This window comes from Lepidochelys kempii, chromosome 22 (assembly GCF_965140265.1).
Source record: "Lepidochelys kempii isolate rLepKem1 chromosome 22, rLepKem1.hap2, whole genome shotgun sequence".
NCBI lineage: Eukaryota > Metazoa > Chordata > Testudines > Cheloniidae > Lepidochelys > Lepidochelys kempii.
The window spans coordinates 10,497,616-10,523,079 of NC_133277.1; positions in this window are offsets into that span (position 1 = coordinate 10,497,616).

Sequence of the window (25,464 nt, forward strand, 5' to 3'; positions counted from 1 at the left end):
CATTCCCATCTCTAGACACCATGATCCTGTGATGTACTTGAAATACTCAAATGAAAACAATGTTTAGTAAAGTACCTCCTGGAATTTAAATCTCCCAGAATGTATGTCTCAAAATAACACATGGAAATTCCATTGAGGGTTTATGCTGACCATGTACACAAGCTCTGCTCTTCTTGATTAATGGCTTCGCCTCCATCCGTTGATTGTAATGATTCCATCCAATGATGGTAATGTGACACAGCTTGCATGTCTGCTGTTCATGCTGTATTTGTTACAGTGAATGTAATGCTAGTAAAAAGCCATTTAATTAAATATATTGCAAAAAAGTACACAGCACATTTCTGGTTTCTGATATGATCATTTATAACTGATATCAAATCTCCACAATATGCAGTTTCCTCTATTAAATTACAAGTATAATTTTCATTCTTTAAATATATATTAAAAATAAAACTGAGCCAAATTAAGGCTTGACTGAATTATTTGGAAAATCTTTTCAGCTTTGCGCATTTTTAGAAAAAAAAATCATTTTTGAGACACCATTATAATTGATTAAACAGGAAATTAATTTGTGGATACATTGTATTAAGTATGAATAGATTTAATTTCCCCTGTCACAGATTTCATAATGAGTTTGAAATATGACAGCATTAACGATATTAAAGAAAATAACCTAGATAATGGTGAGTAAGTGTTTGTCATGCCAGGAATTTGTAAGAGAAGAGTGGGGGATGCTGATGGATAGTCATTAGGCCTTTTAATGGCTCAGAAATATGAAATAATATAAGGTGAAGTTGTAATAGCCACAACTTTGATAGCTAATAATCCAACATCCCCTCCCAGCTATTAAGTCATTTCTGAATGGCACCTTGGAAGCCATCAGTATCATAATGTCAGAATCAATGGGAAATGTAGTACAGTCAACATGCCGGGGAAGTCAGGGGGACAACGATTATAACTTTTCAGTTTGTCTAAGTCATAAGAATCCAGGTAGTGGTGGTTTATGGTGGCAATGCTAAGGGCTGTATTGAAACTCTTGAATGCCAAAACCTGAGTGAGGAAGGAAATGGCACGTCTTGGGGTAACGGCATTGGCGCAATACATTTGCCAAAGTGGAGTGTAACTTTTTATCCCTCAAAGATTTGTGCCAGTACTGAGACGAGTTAGGTATTGGAAAAGGACAGTCTTGGCATGATGATGTGATGCTAGTCTGGAAAACCAGGGAAGACAAATCCATAGCAATACAAGCGGATCAGATAGCAACGAGAGAGAGGAGGTGGGTTAATTAGTGGCATTTCAGTTTTATTCTATGGTGCCGTAGATGTGTGTGGTGCTTTATAGACAAAGGTCTTCAAAAAGCTCATCTAAATAAGGCATAATGCAGTATGATGTCAGACAAATTCAGATACAGATGGAGCAGATTAGGGGGGAGGTGTACAAATGGGGTGGAGGGGCAGTGGAGTGGAGACAGTGGAGGAAAGTAACCTGCTGGCAGTTCTGTCACTTTATCTGCATCTAAAGAAATCCAGATGCCAATTTCTCACCCTAATCTAAAAAAAAAAATTCTTCTCTCCGGGGAATTGTGCAACACTCCTCGCTCCCAGCAGCCTGGGCCATGTAACCAAGACTAAAGTAATCAAAGCCCATGTCCCATCAGTACAGAATGATCTGTAGAATCCAGCTGCTAAGGTGACGGCCCATCAGCTGCAGTGATTCATTGCACTCTCTGAACTCCAGACATTAAAAATAATATGAGGATGTCACAGCAGAAGTTGAGCTATCATTGCACTGGCAATAAAGCTCAAAGAGAGAAAGGGCTCTTCATTCTTCTTTAAAGAGATGCTCTGCAGATGCTGTTCAGTGTTGTCATTGGACCTCCGCCTCAACCGCCCCCCCACCCAAACCTCCGCCCTATCCAACTGTCCTCTTCTCCCTGTCCCCTGACTGCCCCCCGGGACTCCCTGCCCCTTTTCCAACCCCTGGGCCCTGTGGCTGCGGGGAAGGGGGAACAGCAGGGGAGGGGCTAGCCTCCCGGGCCAGGAGCTCAGGGGCCGGGCAGGACCGTCCTGCAGGCCGTAGTTTGCCCACATCTGGTCTACCCTGCCACTTTACAGCACTGAAACTTGCAGTGCTCGGGGGGGGGGGGTGTTTTTATGGCTTTTTACAACAATCTATATTGTAATCTTTTTACAACAATCTATACTGACCCCCTACCCCACCACCCTCTTCCCCTCATGGCTGGAGAGGTGCCAGCTGGCCACTTCACCTTGAATGGTCCTTTGAAATAGTGTGTTAAGTATAAAGAAAAGGAGTACTTGTTTCCTTTTTGCGAATACAGACTAACATGGCTGCTACTCCGAAACCTGTGTTAAGTATGCTAAACAATCGATTCCAATTATACTTAACTGTGATGCTGAGTACATTTCCCAGACCTAAAGAAGAGCTCTGTGGAGCTTGAAAGCATGTCTATCTCACCAGTAGAAGTTGGTGCAATATAAGATATTACCTCACACGCCTGGTCTCTGCAATATAATACTGACTGGTACAAAGAATGATACACGACTGTGTTTCAGAGCCAGTTGCCAAATGGTGCACCCTGGATCCCTTTCCCTTCATGCCAGTGGTGCTGCCCTAGGTAATCAATCTGTGGGTTAATCTGCTGAAAAAGGTGGAACAAGGAAATGAAGAGTTTTGACCATGTTTTACATGCTGCTTCTGCTTCCCCTGCGACCTCACCATAGCACCTAATGTGTCTGTAAACATGGGGCTGACCCTGGGCTTGTTAATTAATGGTTTTGCTTGATCTGAGTAGCTGGCCTCCTGCTTGTCAGGTCAGATAGTCTGTAATATCTGGCAAAAGGAGCGGCCTTTCTAATGAACTGTTTAGAATAAGTACCAATTAAAGCATTAAACAAGGTCTGCTCATGAACCAGCCAGACATTTCACATTGCTGGGTTTTAAATTAGGAACAGCATCCAAAAAGCCATTATCGGGCTGCATTTTGAGCTCAGTAGCTCTGCTCCTCATTGTTTGCAACAAAAAATAGACAAGAAAAGCTGCAATATTGTCTCAGGAAGGGGATGTTTGGAATGAGTTTAGCTCTTAACATTGACAGCCACTGTAGGATGGGGAATGGAGAGTACTCATACTACAGAAGTGGTGATGGGAGCCAACTTAAGACCGTGGATGGATGGTTATGGGGCCAGACCCACAACTGGTGTACATTGGCATGGCTTCCTTATGGAGCTTACACTGATCTACACCAGCTTCAGGTGTATAGAACCCAAATCTCCTGACTACAAGTCTAGTGCTAAATCCGGGCCCTCTACATGATTGGAATATAGTATACTAATTAGATATTTGGGATTGGAAAGGACCTCAATGGGGCATCTATAGAGCTATGTGGAATACTTGGGAAAATTCCCAAACCCCATGAAATTCACCTGGCTTTGCATTTCATTACATGCTCAAATCTCTGACCAGGTTCACTAGAATGTTGGCTGAAGTTCACAAATCTTTATGGCACAGCTAGGTCCAATTGCAAGGGAGTCTGGGACTGATTGACAGAGTCACAGTGAAGCTATGAAAAATGCATGGGTAAAGGTAGCTCTGCTGTGAATTCCGCTGATGCATGTCAGTTTCAGTAGAGTTTCATTGGGAGTTCTTGGGTGTGCTGAAAGCAAAGTGAAGGTAAGAGACGCAGGATGCAAACCTCAGGCAGATTTTGAACCAAGGAAATAATTTAGTTTGTACACTGAAAGAAGGCTGAGACGTCCATCCTTACTGCAGAATGGTGGCAAAATACTGTTTAGCATGATTTCATCTCCAACAGCTCATTATTAATTTCAGCATTAGCTACTCTTCAGTGATGGCGATTCCCTATCCTTGTGTTGCAGCCTGCTCCATTGTCTAATTGAACTTGTAGCTAGCTGGCATTGCATTATGCTCCTCTGTAAGCTAATAGTTCCTGTTCTTGCTTCCATGGGTAATTGTCCTTCATCCTTAGTTAACTTTACCTCTGGGGCCTCATAAGGACCCGTTCTGGCCAAATTTTATCTCATTATTTATATACTAACCCTGTAGCAAGTTGTTAGCAAACACAGAATTGGTTTTCTGTGCCGTGCTAATGATGCACAGGTGTATTTCACTGTTAAGTCCTCTGTTGATTCAGATGTCTTGCTGTGGTGAGTCCTGTCAATTGATTATTTAAATACTGGATAAGGGGTGCGGGAGAAATAGAAAATTTCTCATCTGTTGAGCTCGCTTCATGTAAAGAAGCAAACTCTGATTTCTGGGCTGTGTGAAATAGAAGAGCCCGTTTCTGTAATTCAATGGAGTGCCATCTTTTGTTTAGATCTCTCCTTGGCACTGTGCATAAATCCTCCTACTTATCTTACTGGTGTGTGTGCACGCACATATGCAAGAGTCCCCAATACACTAGGGCTGTGTGTGTATATACATGACTCCCCAGAACACTGATTGTTTTCAAAATGTATCTGATACAGGAGGGATCTACAATCCTTACTAAAACATAACTCCCACCATCCCTGCAAAATTATATAGATGAGTCAATGCTATAAAGTACAGTGGAATCTACTTCTATAATATTGCAGTGTGTAATAATTTGTGCTTGTATCTTGCCTTTCCACTTAAAAACATTGGGCCTCCCTCTTCAGAGATGCAGAAAGTCCAACTGCCTTCAGTGAGAGCTGCAAATGCTCAGCACTGTTCAGTGTCTTGAGTAGGCAAGTATCATTATTCCCCTTTGATAGATGGGGAACTGAGGCACATAGCCCAAATGACTTGCCCATGGCATTGCAAAACAAGTTAGGGGAGTTCAGACAAAAATTGAGATGTCCTCTCCCAGTTTCCTCTTGTAACACTGGCAGACCCTGGCAGTCATTGTGGGGAAGGACTGAACCTGGGACTTAGGAAGTTTAGCATATGAGCTTCTATTGCATGAGCTAAAAGCCACATGCCTCCCAGCCCAAGGCTACAGCAAGCTCATCAATCTCTAACTGGGCTAGGTGCCATTATAGAGGGACAGAGTGCCACGTGGGTTATATAACCACTAGACTTCTTAACTCTATAATGAACTGTCATCAGATTAAATGCCATTTAGAAAAATGTGTCTTGAATTGTTTTAGTGCATTGCAATTTGCAAATGGAAACTTCCATTAAAGCAAACCTTCATTTGCTTGTGAATTTCCTCTAGTGCAGGGAGGGAGGAGTCGGTGGGAAGACATAGCTATAATAGAGGTATACGAAGTACTATTGTCCTTTCATTTTAACTTTATTATCTGGAAATCCATTGTCTATATTGTATACAAGATTGATTTTCTGTAGCTCCTTTTACTCCTAATGTTTATTTGCATAAAATCTAATAAATATGTATTCGCACAGAAAAAGTAATTGCAGATAAATAACAGAGCTGAGCTTTTCTTTCTTTCACTGACACAATATCTCTGAAATTATGGACTCTGTGAATGTTACTGAAGCAGAATGCTTAGTTCAGGCCTTTATTATTACAAGAATTGATTATCGTAATTCTTTGTTCTCTGGGTTGCTCGATAATTTGCTAATGCCGTTCCAAACACAGCAGCGTATCTGACTGCAACAAGGAAATATGGCCACATTCCACCTTCATTAGCTTCTCTTTGCTGGTTACCAGTTCATTTAAGATTGATTTCCACAATTCTCTGTGTTTAAATCCTATTTTGGTACTTCTATCCTTCTATTTATCTGAGCTGGTCATACCTTATGATATCACTACAAATCCCTACATTCATCAGCAAATGACTCTTCAAAATACCTTTTAACACCAGTGATGGGCAAAGCTCCAAAGGCCTGCTTTGAAGACAGAAAACCTAATAGGGTTTTTCCATGCTGAAGTATACTGAAATTTCAGCGTTTGAAATCTCAGTGCGAGCTATCCAAACAGTGAGGCTACATAATCTGACTAGGAAATGGGGTGAGATTTCTACGCAGTTATTTTTCTTGTTTCTGGTTGGGAAGGAAATACCAACAAAACCAGAATGTCCATTTCTGGACCTGAGCTAAACTGAGAAGAGCTGATGCCCACTAGTCTGGGACTTTGGAAAGCTAAGTTGAGTTCCATTCTCTGCCACAGACGTCATTTATGACCTTGGGCAAGTTAATTAATCTCTGTATCTCAGCTCCCCTCAGTAAAGTGGGGACCATCAGACTTCACTGCCTCACAGGGGTGCATGAGGATAAATACATTAAAGATCAAGAGGCACTAAGATACTACAGAAATAGGAGCCGTATAAGTACCTGAGAATGAATGAACTGGCTCACCCAGCCTTATGTGGGACTTACTAAAAGCTCCTAAGAATCAGTCTTGTTAAATTTATACTTTGCTTCCAGTCTATTGTAATTTAACCTGATCTGATTTTATCATTTCTTAATCCAAACAAATCCTATCCTAATCGAATTTTAGCCTATCCTGTTTTAATCAAAAATAATCTTTCTTACTGTAGCCTAATTCCAATCTTATTGTAACATATATGGCACTTCATTCATTGCTGTGCTATCTAGGGACAATGAGAGGTGACTATTTTACTCTGTTTGTGTCATCCTCTCTCTTTGTGCATTTGATTTCGCATTTATGCAGCACTAGGGATCGAATCCAAAGCTCAGTGAAGTTAATGGAAAGACTCTTTCTCACTTCCATGGGCTTTGGGTAAGGACCTCAGGACTAAGCTGTTGTAGAATGGACATTTCACAGCACAGAGTGTGAGCGGGAAGGTGGATGTTAACTCTAATACAATTTGTGTAACAGGTGGTTTGAAAGAGAGGCCGGGGTGAAGCCTTTGTTGATGGAGACATCTCTGGCATACCAAGTGGAATGGGAGAAGGCATGCAGTTGGAAGTGGAGGAGGAAGGCTTTGGGGAGCAGTCAGGAGAGAGTCTTGGTTGGAGGATGTGGAGCAGCAGAACTGGAGAAGATGCAACTGTCAGGAGGTTTAGGTGGAATCCTTGATTCACGTAAATTCATCTCACCGCCATTTTGTCTTTTATTTCTTGGTTCCTCTTCCAGTGTTGCTGCTTGTGTGTGTTGCATTTCCTCCTTTTCTCTTTAATACCATTAGCCACAACTTCAGACCTTTTGGTGCCTCGTTGGCGTAGCTACTGGTTTTAAAGGGTGTTTGAAGGAATCTTCACTCTTTCTTTGGCTGGGGTGGGAATGGGGTGTGATGCGAATGAAACACAGTTTAAAGATCTGACTGAAAACTAAATGTTGAATGATGCTATTAGCTGGAAAGTGGTAACACTCAGCTCCCCCAGGTGCACGTGGTTGGCCATCAAATCCCAGAGAGCCAGCTGGGAAGCATGGGCAAAGCCTAGATCAGTGGATGCTGGTGATAACTGGTAACAGGTAGACAAAATGGACACGTGTCCGTCTGAGCCAGTTTACAGAAATGGGCGAAGATCATTTAGAGCAGGGCAGACAATGTCCTTCCTGGCTATCCCTAGGGACCTCCCCATGTGCCATCTGGCTGTTTGTACAGGGCAATGCATAAAGAAGGGAAAGGTGGTGAAGACGAGAGAACTCATCCCATGCACGATATGAAATATCAGTTAGGTAGAAGCTCTCGGGTCTGGATCCTGAGAAATGCGGCTCTGGGAACTGAAGCTATCATTTTCATTTACAAAGCAATAAACACTCCAAATGATACTGCTGTGTTTAATCTGATCATCTTGACTGCTTCTGTCAATTCAATTGTCTGTGATGCTAGATCTGTCAAAAGGTCATCAAGAAATACCAGGTCTCTTGCTGCACCAGAAGAAATTATGAATGCCTTAGGATTGGTCTAAATTGGGCCTATAATTCTGTGGTTGCCCATCCTCCTTCACGTGTTGTGTTGGCTGCCTTGTGTTATGTTCCCAACGTTGGAGCATAGATACTCTCTTCTTGGCAATGAGAGAAATTTGTTGGGTATGTGGCTGAAGGACTCCTCGGGGGACAGGCGGGGGTTGGTTGAAGACTGGGTGAATGATTGCTGTGCTCACATGGTGAGGTTGCAGGGTGAACTTCTGGCTACATGGCTGCAACATTGATACATTTGGAGCTGTGGGGGAAAAAGACTGGCATTCTGTCTTGTAACAATGTAGAGAAAAAAAAAACAAGAAGTTTTTAATACTGCACTCAGACTGGCCTGGTGTCTGCAGTAACTGGCAGCTCCCTCATGAGGATCTGCAAAACTTGGTTTTGGTTTCACACTTCCTCTTTCCCATCTTATATCTACAAAGGGCAGTTGTTCTCTTTCCAGGGTGCCCTTGTCTGTTTTGGTGTGGGGAATGCACATATGCTACCAATATCTGGGGAGGCCAGGGAGAATTTTCAAATGTATTAGCTGGGCTCAGGTGATGTTGTGAGAAGTACTGAATGCATATGAGAACAAGCATAGACTCTAGTCCTTCAGTATTATTCCAAAGGACAGCCTTCCTCTATCTATAAGGATTTGAGAGGCCTTGTTCTCCAAGAAGCCAACTCTGATTTTCCTGCTGTGTTTGGCTGAGTCTCTGAAATAACCTGTTTTGAAGTTAGGTCATTCTTCTCTCCCACAAGCTCTCTCTTTGGATGGCTTAGGAGAGTTTGGGACTCTATTCTGAATCTTTTGTAGTGCACCTCATCCCTACAATGATAAGGGAGCCGGCCTTCCACCGACTCTAAACTGTCTCCACTCTGAGCATAATTTAATACGCTTTTTCAATATTAAAATGACAAGTGACAGTTTCTTTCACTGAAGTCATTTTTCACTCTGAAGTTGACCAAACATAAAACCTCTTGTCTCACCGAGGAGTGCACAAATGGAACTCTTGTGATTGCATAAAGAGCCAGGAATTCTTTGCCCTTCTGCGCCGACTTTCATCTGAAGATCTCAAAGAACTTTACAAAACATGAATCTAAGCCTTGCGTCTCCATGCAAAAGTATGTTGGATCATTAGCTGGTGTAAATGGACGTAGCTTCTTTGACTTAAATGGAACTATACTGATTGACACCAGCTCAGGATCTGGCCATCACAGTTCCTTTTACCTCTCATCATCATTATGGATTCCAGCTATCCAAAGGAGGGGAGAGTAGAATCATGGAAATGGATGAGCACTGACTAAGGAACATGCTGCATCTCTCCTCTAAGGATGATGGAGCTACTATTCCAGCATGGTTAGCTAAAGTTCCTCTTAGATGCTATAGCCATATAGCCCCCCATGCAAAGCTTTGATTCAGCATGCATGAGATGTCAAAGGCAGTATCTTGCCCCATAAAAGGAAATGCAAGGCTTTACATTCCCATGTCACACAATTTGAGGGCTATCAAGAATTCTGTGTGGCTATTAGAGAGAATTTCTCCATATTAGCAGATGTAGAGCACCATCTGGAAGAGCTTTTGGCTGTTGGGGTGACCACTCAGTGACTCTGAATGAAGCATTTGCCTGTTTCACTTCATGCTGCTATACTCTCCAGTGGCTCTTTCAATGATTGATGTTCATTCCCAATTCCCTTAATAAGATTGCCTCCCACACCTGCTGTGACATTCAGAAAATACAATAACATCTTTCTCCTGAACTCCTCTCCCCTATCTCTCTCACTTCTTGTTTTGGGGAGAGTTTGTACATTAATTTTCTTCCTTTTAATGCATTTGCTCATGAAAGTGGCTGGTGGCAAAACTCTCTGTGCTTGAAAATAAAAACCTATGAAGAAAACAAAACACATCCCTCTGCATTGAAAATGGCTCTCCTGTACCTTTCAGGGAGCGTAATTCACTCTCCCAGGGATCTTTTCTTGCTAAGATTTCATGGACATGACTTACAAGCCCACATTTTGCAGCTTTTGTCTCATTGTGGGGCTCTCAGAGCAATCAATTAAGCTGCAATTCAATTTCATGGAGGTTCTCAGTTCCTGACCTCCTGATGATTACAATGTCAAAACCAAGTCAGAATATGAAAACAAGCAATTGGAAGCATGAATCACCATGGCAGCCCAGCCATCCAGCATTAAGTCTCCAATATAAGCTGGCACTAGAGGAGGAGGAGGAATGGTGATTCCATTTGTTTTAACATTGGCCGTCTAACGTTTTGTCTACTTAAGACATTAAGGGACTGTGTCTGTAATGTGGATTACTGAATGCAATTCCACAGCTAATGCTGTTCTTCAGAAAACAGCAAGTACTTGTACAAGTTGGTTTACCTTTCTGTTGAATAACTCATTCTTTTCTTGCTCTAACACCCATCACCTGCCATCATTTTTTTCAGTTTACTTCCTGTGACAGGAAAGAAGGATGTTGAGTTCCTGCCTCTCCCACAGGCTTCCTATGTGATCTTGGGCAAGTCATTTAATCTCCCAGTGTATCAGTTCTCAATATGGAAAAAGGATATCCACAATTCCTCATCTCACAGGTGTGTTGTGTTGATAAATGCATCAATATCTGTGAGATGCCACAATAATGGGGGATACTATTCGTTATTCTTCTAGCTAGTTTGGAAAGGGGGAAGCAATTTTTTCCCGTACTTGTACAGCTGCTCAGATAAATCTCTGAATCCTGCACAGATTCCATTCAGTGCCTTAAACAAGAATTGATTTGTTGCACTGAAAGTAAAATCCACACAACTCTGTATCCTTCTACACTATCATTAGCTAGTGGGAAATTCTGGACTCTTGCTTTTTTGTGCAAAAATGGATGTTTTCCAAATGAAATGGGGAAAGGAGATTTTACAAAAGTTAAGCAACTCTTGTCCTCTTCAGGGATTCTATTAGATGGACAGCCTCTGTAGATATCAGATAGCTTATTTGGAACCATTATAGGGCAATGCCTTCCTTGCAGTTCTTGGTAATGAGCTCTATATTTATGTTTAAAGGTCAGTGCATTATGTCCCCTGCCTGCTTCATTCTGCAAGCCCCAGAGAAATGAAGATGTAATTGAAGATTGTTTGTATTTGGATAACGGACAGAAGATAAATCTGACCCAGTGGCCTAACATTACTGAAGGGAGATGTTCAGGCTTCCTGCCTGTGCTTGATTTTTTTGTTCCATAAGCTGACAGAGCTGAAAAAAATGGGAACCTCGTCTGGTTAGAAGGGAAGGCAGGGAAGTGCCTCATCTTATTTCAGTCACAGCTTCTGATGGCTGATTCAGGGGCAGAAGGATGAGATCTGAAGGGTGAGCTCTCGAGTTGTTGTGCTGGAGGAAGCTCTGTCATGCAAAACTTTCTTAACGGGGAGGAAGGAGAGTAAGAGGTAGAGACAGCACTGGCTCCTCTTAGTATATCCACAGAACTCCTAGAATTGCACTGTTCTTGGAAGCAAGCCACAGGATACAGCTGGAGAGTTGGACTGATTTTACAAGGATAGAGGGAGGGTCAATAGAATAAATGACAAACTTAGCTAGCTAGTTACATATAGAAGAAGGTCCTGTGTATTGTATGTATCAGAGAAGTCAAAACGCAGTAGAAGGTCAAAATGTATTTTTTCAAACTGCTTTTCATGTCCAACAGTTAACTTGCTGTAAATCATAGGAGAATGTCATCCATCGTTGCCATAAGCATTTGTCATTATCAGAACAGACCAATGGCTTACCTAGGCCGGTATCATCTGTGTGATAGTGGCCAATGCTGGTTCTTTCAGAAAAAAGGCAATTTAATCATCTCCATCCCTGCCCAACACTCACTTCCTGTCCTCATAATACACATACAGTAGCCGTGCTTTTTTTGTGCCTTGGATATGTGCTTTCTTAATTTACTATTGTTTATGAGAATATGTAGATTGCCTAAGGGTTGGTAAAAGGCCTAAAATCGTGAGGTTCCATGGGGCACGGGTAGTGAAAGAAGCCATAATCTAAGGGGAGATGGTGGGTGGGAATCAGAATTCTTGATTGGTGCAGTGCCTGACTGAGTGTGGAAGAGGGGAAGGGGATAATATTGAAACATTAATTAAGCCAGATGTTAGTGGAGTGAAACTGGTGTTTATTTTTTCTTCCGTCTGCTGGTAGCTTTTCCTGGAACTATTGAACACATATGGGAGATTGCTCATCTTGACTGAGTCTTGGAAGGTGTCTGAAGTTCTTGTGATGGCATCAAAAAGAATGGAGAGATGAAGAGGCCAGCTCTCCCTTCAAGAACTGAGGTATGTGGAACTGCGAAGGGACTCCTTTATTATAGAAAATAGCAACCCAAAGTCCCAAGGTCAGGCGCATAGCCACTGGAATTCTATCTTCTATAAGGAAGCCCCTTAAATGGGACAATTTCAAATTGAACTGGCCCAAAGACTTGAGAATATACCATAGAGGCTACTCCTGCACTGACCATGAGGGTTCGATTTAACAGAGCTTTTCCATCTTTGTGGTTTCTACAGGAGCAGGAAAATTGATACATGCAATAATTGACATGGACCAAATAAATTCCTGATGTAACTGTATTGATTTTAGTCGAGTTAAACTAGGGATGAATTGGAACCTTGTGAATACGAAAGTAAAAAGCTGCATTAGAATAACTGGAAAGAATGAATGTGGCTCCTGCATGGATTACTGGAGAGAGTCCTTTATTTCTGAATTGTCTCATTAGGGTGAGTCAGATGTAGCACTTTCCCGAAATGTCTCCCTTTACTGTGTCATAATGCCTCAGGCTCCCTTAGCTCTGTAAGTTCTAGACACTTTTCTTCCTGGCTTGAATTGCCCTGTTTCTTCACATAATGGATGTCTCACTGATTTCTACATCCGCAAATATTTCTCACCCTTTTCCATTCATGCTGTAGATGTGGGCCAATGCACATTTTTACTTGTGTTTTTGGGAACTTCTTCGACATAAAGGAGCAGATCCTCAGTAGGTATAAATCAGCATTGCACCATGAATTAATTCTGTCTGACTCTGAGCTCCATGAATTTGTAAAGAACAAGAACTCCCTCCGGCATGGCTCATAGACACCTTTAGAGTATGCTGTCTATGTCAATCAAAGGCATGTGAGATGCTGTAATCTTCAGCGGTTTTACATTGACGCGCTCATCCTGTTGCTGGATTGTGTTGACTGCAAACAAAGGCTAGACTTTTGTCCCACCCTCTGCATATATTCTCCCCAGCAGTTGAGCATTAGATAATTTTATTTTGTTTTCAATGTTGTTTGAATTATCCTTGTCTGCATTTGGAGATGGGAAGATTCCCCTTCCTGTATACCAGGAATAGAGTTTCCTGGTGCAAGGTTTCCATTACCCATTGTTCAGATTGCTTGGTTCTTTCTCCCTGCTTCTACCATCCAGCCATAGCCCACTTTTTCTCCCTGTATTTTCTCCGTTAGAAAAGGTACATTGACCTGATTCTCTACTTGTCTTTTACCTTGTCCCATCATTTATACTTGAACAAAGGGGGACATAAGACAGCACAACTGGTGTGAGTGAAGACTTCTGATTTGTGTTACACCCACTTTGTACAGCTGTAAATTACACATAATGCAAGGCAGTGGAGAATCCGGCACTGTATACTGTCCTTGGCAACCTTCAGCTGAGAATATAGATCCTGATCCAAAGCCAAGTGAAGTAAATTCAAGTCTTCCCATTTACTTCTGTGGGCTTTGGGTCAGCCTCATAGAGAGTAGGGCTGGGAAACTACTGCAGGGCAATATTTGTGAACATCCCTATGAGTACAAAGCACAAACTCACTCTGTGTGTGTCCCCCAGCCCCCACTAGTGTATCATGTAATTTTGCTGCTTTGCAATGCTAATCATCCTCCTTGCTGTGGACAGCTCAGAGATGAGAAGAGAATGGTATCAGCCGGAGTGCTGCTGGCCCCATAACTTAAATCACAGCAGAATTAAACCACTGATGTTTTGGCCCAGCAGTTTTCCTCTTCTAACAAGAGCCAAACAGCATCTTACTGCAAAACATATTGTAGCATTTCTATGGCAACTGCCTCATCAGCTGTGAAAAATCTTCCTGACTCTGAGTGGGGACTGCCAAGCAGCTTCTTTTCTCTATTGTTCTGGAAAATGGATGGGTTTGCCAAGTGTTGTTCTCTCCTTCCCCCTCCACCCCTCCGCCCCCAAAAACCATGCTTGACTATATACAAAGCTGATTGGCTGTTACTTATAAACCCATGACATCACTGGTACCATTGACAACCAGGCACTCTTATCCTTCCAGGGCTTGGTTCTGGTTCAGACAGGATAACTCATGGAGATGTGAATCTGGGGAAAAGATGAAATGGCTTGATCATTTCAGTGGGGCAAATGGAAGTGCAGCTGATATTAACCATTGTTACCTTTGAGGTAGAGGATGGATATGGATGGAGGAGAAAGGGTCATCTGAAACGCAGATGAAGACAACCAGTGATTACTGTCACTTGGACAGTTTTGGGATCAGGTTCAGAGGGTATGTGTGAAAAGATATAAGTTGTGCATTGGTACCTGGGTGTATGAGAACTATGGGAATCTAAAAGGGTGTAATCTGCATGTCAAGGGTCTGGAAGAGAGGGGTCAAGAAGGAAAAACAAGTTACATAAGAGGGTAAGAAGGTCTAAGTTAGAGTAAGATCACTGCTTTGTTAAACAGCTTTGAAACCCTCTTGAATATAAGTTACACCAACTCAGCCTTAGCAGGGCTTCTTTGCACACACTTATCAGTGATGAACTTCTACCCCCTTACATACACCCTCTGAATTTGCACCTTTTTTTCCCCTTTAAGCTACATTGCATCTGTCAGTGGGTTCTGCTCTTTTGGGCAGGCATTTTGTTTTGGCTCAGTATATTTCACCTATCATAAAAATAGGATCTGGTGTTATAATGTATGTAAATAGTAGTACATGCATAGAAATGAAACTGCAGCTTGCTTATGGTAGATGAGACACAGTGAGGTTAGATCAGGAAATAACATGAGCCCAGAATTCTAGGTTCTATTCCCAGTTCTGCCACTGACCAACCATGACATTGGGCAAGACACTCAACACCTCTGTGCCTTACCTTTATCCATCTGTAAAATAGGAATGGTGATATCTCACTGACCTTATAGAAGGGCTGTGCAGCTTAAAGAGCTATGAGATCCTTGGATGAAAAGAATTAGCATGTTGTCAAGGGTGGAAAATGCTTAAACACTCAAAAAAGGAAGGTGCACCAAGCATTTGAGTACCATCGATTCTACAATAAAACTGTGTATACCCCCCCTCCTCTCCAACACCCATACAACACCATCAGATACAGAATGTTCACGTGAGAATCTCTTACACAGCCTTCATTTTCACTGCACAGGCTGATTGGGGTCAGATCCAGTTACTAAAAGGTTATTTGTAATTTGCATGCAAGATCGGACAGCATAACAAATATAAACACAGAGACAGATAAAACAAACTAAAACTCCAACTGCTACCAGTATGTATGAAGCCACAAGCAGTCATATGGTTAGGAAAGGCACCCGACCAAAGAGGGTGGAGTCTTATTTCACACTAGGTCTTCACTTCTGCTGATTATACAGCACCCTCAGCTGGGTTTAAATAAAGATCTAGAGAAGTTAGTCTCCAGGTTTGGGTCCAAATTTTGGCAGCTTGGGTCAAGCTCCAGTTACTAAAATATGAACCAATCTCCCCAAATCTCTCAAAACTGAAGGAACTATTTCTGCAGTCGGTTAACTTTTACAGCCATCTGACAAAGGTGAGGAAGTGGAAAGTAGTGATTATGGCTACTGAATACCTGTGAATTGTGCACACAGCTAGTCCAAGCTAAAAACTTCCTCCTGGTTCTGTTAACCAGTTCTCCTCCACACTGTGCCCAGGTACGTTTCCTCCACTAGTTATGTCTTGTCTTTAGACTGTGAATTCTTTGGGGCAGAGCAGGCATTATCACTACGTGTTAGTACAGTGCCTAGACAAATGGGGCCCTGACTTGGTTGAGGCGCTAGGCATTACTACAGTAGAAATGATAGAAAATAATAGAAACTCCAGCCACACACAAATCTCCCAAGTCCTTTATCATATTGTAGATAGAATGAGTCCTTCCTTGCTGTATGCTATCATTTTCCAAAGAACACACAACTCCTCCATTAACCTTCTTTCTTCTGAGTCCAAAGTGGGATCCAAAATGTACATAACTTCTTGCCAATTGGTTCCACTGAGTCCCCTGGTATTGCTAAATAGACCCAGCACATTGCAGGATTCCTTCCTTTCTGGATTCTATGATGTTCTAAAGTGAATAGAACACATTGGATAGCCAATTTGCAGTCTCACAGCCACAAACTGTTTGTTTAAGCCCTGTGATGTACTGCTTTCCACCCTGTGGTACAGTGGTACATTCCATGGTCAAAGGAGGAAAGACCTATAGGATAGAAGATACTTTTGGCTCCATCTAGGGAGGTAATCAGAGAAGCTTGCGGGGGGGTGGGGGAGAGGGGAGGTTGCTGCAGGGGAGAGATTTGCCAAGGTGATACTATTTGGGTATTGGCAGAGGTGACAAATATCTAGTGACTGAGCCAAATGTGCCTACCTGCCTCATGTTAATATGAACTGCTGCAGGCATGAAGACATTCTCCATGGAAAGAGAGACAGGGCTCTTGAGTTTGGCTGGTCCTAGTTGCATTAGAGAGCACAGTGGCTCTAGGACACATATTCTTCTTATGGACTGGACTGATATTCTTCTTAATAGGAGCAGGCCAATGAAATGGAGTTGCTAAGCAAGGCTAGAAAAAAAGGGAGGAGGAAATAAAGAAATTCACAATTGGTTAATAAAATATTGATGCCAAACTGTGTGAAGAATGCAAATCCCCTTCAGAAGGGGGAAGGAGCGCATCACTTCAGAGTGAGAGTGACTGGGAGCTGTCAGATCCTCGCCTCAACCTTAGAGAGGCTTTGAAGGGAGCCTCTGCTGCTAAAATTGCTAATTACTCATTAACAGCTACAAACATAGCTCAAAGCAAGTTCATCTGCATTTGAATTAAATTGTCCAGACAAGTTGCAATAACTCGCTCTGCCCTTATGTGCATTTGGGGATGGGGAGAGGGGAAAGGGAACAATAGTTTTAAATGTATCAGAGGCATAGTTCAGAGGATATTGGCAAGAAGGGAAGAAATCAAAAGCCATCATCTTGGGGACAGATTCATACTTCTTTTTTAAAAACCAGAAGGGACTACTATAGTCCGATGGTTAGATTAGGTGCCTGACACAAGCCATAGAAGTTCAGTGCGTTCGTTGCTGATGCAATTGAAGGAGATGGGTTAAGCTGATGAAGGGTCTGAATAGATACAGTGAAATTTGCATTGTGACACTGAAATGCCCAGTGGAAATGGGGGCCTCTTACAAGAACAGAGTCTGGATCTATGAGTCCCTCTTTACTCATCAATCTCGACTAATAACCTGGAAGGTGGAGGCAGTGGAGGGGGGACATCTGTAAGAGTCAGGAGACCTAAGTCCTATTCCCAGCCTTGCCACCAATTTGTTCATCTGTAGAATGGTGACTATGATACTGACCCACCTCTGGTAAAGCAGTCTGACGTGTAAGCCTATTGCACGAGAAGTGCTGCTATAGAAGTGCTATATATTGCCACACAGCATTAGGAGACTTCTTGTTTATAAGGCACTTTGAGCATCTTGGAAGAAAAGGTGCTCTTTGAGTATAAAGTGTTTATTGGAATCCAGCCTTTTGCTTTTTGCAGAGAAAGAGGAACGAGGCTTAGAGGGGAGGATGAGAGTAACAGCTGTGAAGAATAGACCTTTTGCTGCAATATGTCATTAAAAAAAGAAGAGTGAGGGAGGTGATAAGAGGTTTCTTTCCACTGACCTTCCTTCAGGAAGGACACACACAGAAAAACGTATCAAACACCTTTTTAATGTGGCTGGTTTTATTTTCCTGCTTCATTTTAAAGTTGTTTATGAAGTGGTTGCAAGCAGCTATTTATTCTTTCCAAAGGAAACCTCGGTGAGGTTTCCTAGGCCCTGCTGGGCCAATACTACATTAGTTTCCTGGAGAATAAAACCTCTGTGTTCCTTTAATACCATAGTAAATGGCAGTGTTAAAAAACACCACCTCCCATGCCTGGCAGTCAGCAGAATCCAGCTTGAAACCCCATTGATCTTGTGTCTATTCCCTTTAATGAGCCCACGTGGCCCAGGTCTGCAGCAGCTGTAACTGTAAACCAATGGATTATTTTATATTCAGACCAATTTGCTTTATTTTAGAGGGGAATTGGCTTGTAACTCTTATGCAGAGTCTGTATTTCCTCCCTTGTTGCTTAATTTCTTCCACCAAGGTAGCTGAATTTGTTGAGTTTGGCCATTATCTTGAAAAAGACAGTCACTGGATGGCATTTTATGTTTTCTTTCCCCTGTTCCCTGTATACTTGTATACCAGGATGCAGACCAGGGCCCAGATTTTTTAAAAATGACCACTATTTTGGATGTTTCCATTTTTGAGGTGTCAACCTGAGACACCTAAAAGTGGCTTGATTTTCAGGGGGTAGGTGCTCAGCACTTCTTGAAAACATGGGCACCCAAAATCATTAGTCACTTTTAAAAATCTTGCCTTCCGGGAGCAACTAAGCCAGTGATATGCCCAAAATGTCAAGGTGGAGGTGATATTTACCAGGGGTATCATTTTCAAAGCATCTAACTGACTTGGGAGCCTAAGTCAAACTTTCAAAAGTGACTTAGACACTTAGGACTAGAGCCTAATTCCCACTGAAAATCAGTGGGATTTAAGCATCTAAATCTGTTGACATTTTTATCCCGCCCTTTGGGTGCTCTTCTTTCATCTACAGCCAGGAGAGTATCTCCCCTAAACATGGGAGGTGTCTAGGCTGAGCTATCCAGAGCCACCTTCAGAGGTAAGCCTAAAAGCAATAGGACATTCTAAACTGATGTAACTTACACATCTTGCCAGTCTCCTCAATGTGTATTTTGTGCCAACTTTATTTGGATTTTCTCATACTCAAGGGCAGATTCAGAGGTGATGGGTGAGTTTTATCCTCCCTTGTTGCTTAATTTCTTCCACCAAGGTAGCTGAATTTCCATCCTTAGACATGGATAGGATAGGTGAATGTAGTTCTAAGGGGGTCTAAGTTGGTGCAACTTAAAATCAGAGATTCTGGAAGAAGGGACAGGTTTGGCTCTACTTAAACCTTCTTCAAGCACCCGGACATATGAATTGTACCGTCTTAGACTCCTTTAAGAGTGGATGGTAGCATAAGTGTAGGAAGCTGTAGGGGAATCTAACTTAAAATTACCTGTGAAAATGGTGCCCAGATTCTTTCACTGTTTCCTCCAGGTGGTCCTTGGCAGTGCTTTAAAAATATAGCCTTATTCTGAACAGTTGACTTGTGTCCACAGAGTGCACTTCTAGTCTCTGCAATCAACATGGCATATAAAGGATTTAGACGTGGAAGCTTAAAAATGGTGCAAAACCCTGAAGCCCTCTAGTCCATCCTCCGGCTTTCAGAAGGCTTTTTCTTGTGTGCAAAAGTGTTGTCCAGCTATGGTATTTAAAGTCAAATAAAGATCTGCCTTTGCCTTAAACTCATGTATACTCTTTGTTTGCCCTGGCTGCTTCCTTTTGACAGAATATTCCATAATCCAGTGACTCTCTGGAAGAAAATCCTTCTCCTATTTTCTTGTCAAACCTGCTGGCTCTTAAACAACAGCCAAAAAAAAAAAAAATCTATCAATTTCATGGTAGTGAGAGGGGCTAGATTATGAGCCCTGGATAATGAAATCCTCTATAAAGCCTCAGGATGCTGGGTGTAGAGCAAGCTTCCCTCATCAATGTGTCTCAACTCTGAGCTGGAAGATTCTCCTCTCAGGCTAGACCATTCTTAACAGTCCATTTCATCCTTGGCTTCTCTGCTGAGGCTGCCAACAAAAGTGACTTTGGCAGTAGTAATCTGAACACATTTCCACCTGGGAACCAGCATGAAAGCATTGTATTGTTTCACGCAACTATCAAATGGAAAGAACATTTAGTCCCTTTCAGTGGGCTCCCTTCATACCAGTTACCTTCCTCTACCATGTAATCCCTCCCAAAATATGTCCTCCTTTAAACTTAGAATTATTTATTATTTGCATTACACTAGCAGCTAGTGTTCCTACAGATGAGAGCACTGGGCTCATTCTAATCTATTCAGTTTTTTTATACATCCATGACTACCATATTATCTCAGATTGTGCGAGGTGCTGTACAGACACAAAGTACGAGACAATTTACCATCTAAACAGACCAGACAAATAGAGTATTGGGGGAGGGGCAAGAGAGGCATAGGGAGGGGAAGAACTTCTGCCAAACCCATCCCATTGTGCTCCTTAAAATTCTCCTCTCCTGTGATGCCCACAAAAAACTCAACAATAGTTAGGCAACACAGGTGTGCTGTGACTGCTGCTTTTTATGCTTGACCATTTTTGCCTCATTGTTACCTTGCACTCCTCCATCCACTGCCTCTTGTCTTATACTTAACCTGGAAGCTCCTCAGACAGGCATTGTCTTTTTTCTTACATGTTTATAGAGCTCCTAGTACAATGAGATCCTGGCCTATGAATAGATCCCCTAGACTATAAACTGTTTGGGGCGGGGACTGTCTTGTTGCTCTGCCTTTGTACAATGCCTAGCACAATGGAGTCCCGGTCCATGACAAATTCGTGCAGATCAGATCAGCGCTAGAAATAGATGCCAAGACTCCTTAGTCCCAATCCAGTGCCCTATCCACTGGATCACCCTTCCTCCTGCTGCTTATGGCCTCTAGCCTCCCTCTTCAGGATCCTGAACACATCCTGGTAGATAGGGAGAAAAGAACCCAGGAAGAACAAAGATAAGGAATTTACAGGAGATAAAAACACTGCAGCCTCAGTGTCCCTCATTTACACGGGAGGCGATCTGCCGCATTGCAATGCCCAATGGACTTTCTAATAAAGGAATGAATAGAACAGGCATTCCTGGCCCACTGAGTTGATTTTTAGTGTGTTGATGTGTATGAAATGATCTAGTCATAGAGAAAAGAGATTGAACTGATTTTTTGAGATGTAATATCACACTCTGTATATTGAAAACTGTAGAAATTTGATAACAGCTGTCACCTCCATCCCATAATCTTCTTCTACTTAAATAAACTGCCGTGGAACAAGAGGCCTGCCTTTAACTGGATTTGCTGGGCCTTGTTGGAAATGAAACACTCATAGCTGGCAAAAGCTGACGACAGCTGGCCGTGGAGATATTGTGTTCCTGTCCGCTTCGGCAGAGTCCTTCTTTATCTCTCACTTCCTTTCCATCTTGCTCCAAGGACAGGGCAGCCCGCTGGACTCGGCCTCCTCTCGGATAGCTGTGGGAAAGAAATGAGTTGTCTCATGCTCCAAGAAATGAGCCAACCTCCAATTATAGGGGGTTAAGATGAAACTCTCCCTGTGGGCAAGTTACCCCGTAGCTGTGGGGTTTTTTGGACCTTCCTCTGAAGCTTGTATTGTCCTCAGTTGGAGAGCAGAATGTTGAACTAGTTGGACCCACTGGTTTAGTCTAGCCTGGCAGTTCCTAGGAGCAGAATGAGTCTGGCATGCTGATATGCTGGTGGTTGTGGTGTATGAATCTAAAGAAAGAGGAGTTAATCCGGGGGAGAGTGTTTTCCCTGGACATCAGCACTGTCTCATGGCAGGAATTAGGTTAGCTACTTTATCTTCGAGATTCTTGTTTACTCCCACTATTCTGTCCTTTTACACCACACCTTATTCTTGCAACAGACTCTCACTTTATGGATGCACAAAATCCCATTCCATAAAACAATTACAAGGACATTTATTTCTTGCAGCCTGCTAGACGTGAGGAGGAGGAGCATTGAAAAGGCCTTCACTCTGTAGTGGGTTGAAAATGGTTGGTGGATGGACAGATGGGACCTCTTGCCCTGGGATGAGCTGAGAGTGGTTGAGACAGATGGATGGGCAGGAAACAATGCTGAAGAGGCTTTCACTCTGCAGCAGGGCTGGGGATAGCGAGAATGGCGACAGGAAACACACTGAAAATGTGTCCACCCTGCACTGAGTTCAAACTAGTGGCAATGGATGGATAGGCAGGAACAATGCACAAGAGGCCTTTACCTTCCAAAGGTGCTGAGAATAGATAATAGCCTGATCTTCCTATTTAACTCCCAAGAATGGATGGCTGTACCTTATGTATCCTGTGCTCTCTGATTTCAATGACTGGGGAATATAGAACAAAACTGAGCATCTGTTCCATGCATGATGCTATTTGTGAGTGTCTTGGTATGGCAATTCTGAAAAAGCTTGTTGTCAACATTTCCCCCTGTGTCCCAAGTGATGTGGTTTGTGGTTAGTCCTGCTTATCAGTGACTTAATGTTCATCCATTGAACAATGCTGACACAGGGACTCAGAAGACAATCAATAATAAATAACTGACAGAAGAAACTTACCCAGGAGCTGAAGTGTTCCCCCATCCCCCAAACTGGTACATTGTTGATGAAAGCAAGACACTTCTCCACAAAGAGTATCCCATCCACAGGACCTGATTCTTCCCTCAGCTATGCAGATAAAACTCCATTTGTAGCAGTGAAGTTACTCTTGCTTTACCCCGTTAACCATTAGTGAGATCATAGAACCCAAGGGTTAGAAGGGACTGCAAGGTCATCTAAATATGCAGGATTTGTTATATCTAACCTATCCAAAGCAGATGGCTACCCAGACGCCTTCTGAAAACCTCCAGTGAAGAAGCTTCCACAACCTGCCGAGGCAGTCTGTTCCATTTGCCCTATTTTTCTTACAGTTAGGAAGGTTTTCCTGAGATTTAATCTAAATCTGCTATATGGTAGTTTGAACCCATTGCCTCTTGTCTTGCCCTTGGTGGCAAAAGAGAACAGCATTTCTCCATCTTTTTTATGGCAGCCTTTCAAGTAACCAAAGATTGCTATCATGTCCCCCCTTAATCTCCTCTTTTCCAAACTAAACATACCCAGTTCCTTCTGCCTTTGCTCATATGGCTTGCAGTCCTGCCTTTGATCATCTTTATCACTTGCCTCTGATCCTTTCCAATTTCTCTACTTCCTTTCTATTCATTGGTGACCCAGATTGAACACAACTCCAGCTGAGGCCTAACCAGAGCAGAGTGGAACTATCACCTCCTCTGACTTGCATACAATGCTTCTATTAATGCAACTTAAAATTGCATTTGCTTTTTTTGCAACAGCATCACATTGCTGACTCATGTTGAGGTTGTGATCCATCACAACTCCCAGATCCTTCTCAGCAGTGCTGCTGCCAAGCTGGTTTTACCCCATTCCGTATTTGTGCCTTTCGTTTTTCTCCCCTAAAGTATAGCACCCTACATTTGTCTTTGTTGAATTTCATTTTGTTATCTATAGCCTAGTTCTCCACTTTATCAAGATCCCTCTGAATTTTAGCTCTATCCTGCAAAGTACTCGCAAACCCCCTCCCCTGCAGCTTTGTGTCATCTGCAGACTTGATCAGTATGCATTCTGTACCTACATCCAGGTCATTAATAACGACGTGAAACAACACTGGACCCAGAACAGATCCCAATGGAACCCACTCAAGAGCTCCCACCAGTTCAACATCATTCAGAATCAGGCCTCCAGCCATGTAGACGGGGGAGAGAGAGAGAGACCTTTATCTGCTCTCCAATCCAGAGCTGCCCCCAGGGCACAGAAGATGGCATTGGCGGCAAACTTGAAGCACGGGGTGAGGATGGGAGGAGGTTGCTATCCTCTAGTGCATTCATGTGGAATGTGCAGGCAGATGCCATGGCTACTATTGGGCATGCATATTCAGTTTGTTGAGAATTGGCAGACCACAGCAACCATGGCTGGGTAGCACAATGCTGCTTAGCATCTGGAAGAGCTATCTGCCACACAGTGTAGAATTCTTCCAGTTGTCCTGGGTTACAGGGGGCCCCATCCAAATGCATCCTCCTCCTGTGATTCTATTTCCATCAGAGAGAGCTGATAAATAATAGGACACAGATAGTGGTCAGGACAGAGAGATTTCTGACGAAGAGCAGACAGTGACAAACTGATTTCCCCCCTAATTAAAATGAAACTAGGTAAGATAATTACTACTTGATTCAGCATTTGTACTGAATTAATTAGGGTTGGGAAGGTTTTTTTTTAATTGTGTGTGATTTGTTTAGGCATTTTTTTAATTGCCGTATTTGATCCAACTCTTTTCTCTAACGAGTAAATAATACTTGAGAGACATTTTCAGAAGTGAGGACTCCCTTACAGAGACGATGTTTCACCTGCAGCTGAGATTTAGGACCATGCATCTAAGGGTTTGCACCTCTCACTAGCCAACTAGAAATCAGATGCACTATAGTGTAAGTCCTTGGGTTTCTGCATGTCCTTCTAATGCTCTCCATCACCATTGTTCTCAAAGACTATGTGGACAGCACAAGACCTAGTTGTGGTCTTCACTCTGCCACTGACTCACTTTGTGACTTTAGGTGAGTCACTGAGGCCTGCTCTACCCGCGGGTTTCGTACTAATTGAACTATTTTGGTTAGGGGCGTGATTTTACACCAATCTAGTAAAAGCAGCATATCCCTAATGTAGGTGCAGTTAAACCACTATAGCTTATTCCCATACATTTACATAAACTGTGTGTAGGGGTTGATTCTCATAGGCACACAGAGTCAGTGCCAAACAGAAGTTGGGCATCTGGGTGCTGTTCATACCTTTGAAAATCTTCCCCCTTAATCTCTGGTCTTTGGATTTCTTATCTGTAAAGTGGTGTTAATGATTCTGACCTGCATTTATGAAGCTCAGTGAGGGCTTCTGAAGATGCATACTAGGTAAGTCAAAGTGTTATTTTGTTTCACTGTTAAAATTTGAGCTTCACAATACACTTGTGAGGAAGGTAAAGTAAGTTGCAGCCCCATTTCACCAAGGGGAAATTGACATGGAGTGAGGTTACAACCAGTGTTTTCAAGTGCCCATGATCTTGTGTCTCCCCATTGTTGGGTGTCTAACTTGAAGCAGCTAGGTCCTGATTTCACTTACAGATGCATGTGCTCAGCACCTCAAAGTCAAGCCCTAGCTGTCTCAAGCTGAGCACACACAAAACATAGGGGATGCTTCTGAAAATGTGAGCTTAAGTGATTTGCTCAGTGCCCTGGAGGAAGCTGGTGTCAGGGCAAGTTACAGTAATACCTGTCTCTTATATTGCACTTTTCATCTATAGATCGCAGATCCCTTAGCAATGTTTATGTATTTATCCTTACACACACACCTGTGCAGTAGGGCACTGCTGTTATCTCCATTGTACAGAAAGGGAATTGAGGGACAGAGAGACTAAGTGACCTGCCCAAGTCTGTGGCAGAGTCAGGGATAGAACATGGGTTTCCTAGGTCCTCGACTACTGACCTAACCACTGGATCATCCTCTCTTTCATGTTAATTTGTGAAATGTGTCCAAACCATTTGTCTAGATTCCCCTACTCAGCCAGGAGATCATATGAGAACCTGAGATTAACAAACATGTG